This window comes from Trichinella spiralis (genome assembly GCF_000181795.1).
Source record: "Trichinella spiralis strain ISS 195 chromosome Unknown Scfld9, whole genome shotgun sequence".
Taxonomy (NCBI): Eukaryota; Metazoa; Nematoda; class Enoplea; order Trichinellida; family Trichinellidae; genus Trichinella; species Trichinella spiralis.
In genome coordinates this window covers 4,778,710-4,779,678 of record NW_003526948.1, presented here as the reverse complement: position 1 = coordinate 4,779,678, position 969 = coordinate 4,778,710, and positions in this window count along the sequence as shown.

The following is a 969-nucleotide window of genomic DNA, read 5'->3' as shown; positions in this document are numbered from 1 at the left end:
AAAAGCCGTTGTTCCACCTCTTAGTGCCAAACTTTTGATGGTAAATTCATTTTCCCCATGGCTATTGATAGTATATGCAAAATTTCCAAGGGAAATTCCCAACCCAAAAGGGGCTTTAAATTTGGCCATATTCCTAAATCCAATACCCCAGGTCCAGCTTCCCAGTTTTTTCGGCAATATCTCAGGAAATAGGCGCCCGGGCACCCGCCCGCCACCATGTTTGCTGTACTCCCACTATTAATTTCCGATCGGCCCGATCCCCCTAAAGGTCCCATTTTGGGGAGTGTAAGGTTTTCTTCAAAAGTGCGAAATTTTCTGGGGTTCTAGACTTGGTTTTTTTACTGAAAAACGGGGGAAAAAAAAATTTTATTTAAATTTTGCCCTTTTTTTCCCAGGACAATTTATTCCCCATTGGATTTTTGGCCAGTGCTTATGCAAAATTTCAACCCTGAAAACTGTCAAATTAGGTTTTGCAATTATTTGCTTTTTAAAAGTTGATGGCCACTTTGCCCTACCTAAATGCATAGGCAAGCGAGCCCCCATTTTTTGAGATATCTCGACAACTATGCAACTAGGAACAGCGGGAGATAAGTTTGTTGTACTTCTCCAATTATTACCGATCGATTGATGCCCATGACGTCTATTTTTTGGTTTCCAAAGATTTTCTCGAAAATTGCAAATTTCATGAGCTTATAAACTTACTTTTTTCCAAAAACGGCGAAAATTTACTTTTCAAAATTCGCCTTTTTCATGCATTCGCAATGATTAATGACAATGTTATGATAAGATTGGGTGAAATCTGCCCAGTAGTAGTGGAATATTGGGCTTCCAAAGCTGCCGCTATGCACATCTTCATACATAGGTAAGCGAGACATTTGATTTGGGAAATCTCGAGAAATACGCAATCAGGACCCGCAGGGATAAGTTTGTCGTACTTCTCTAATCATTTCAGATCGACGGATGCCCAAA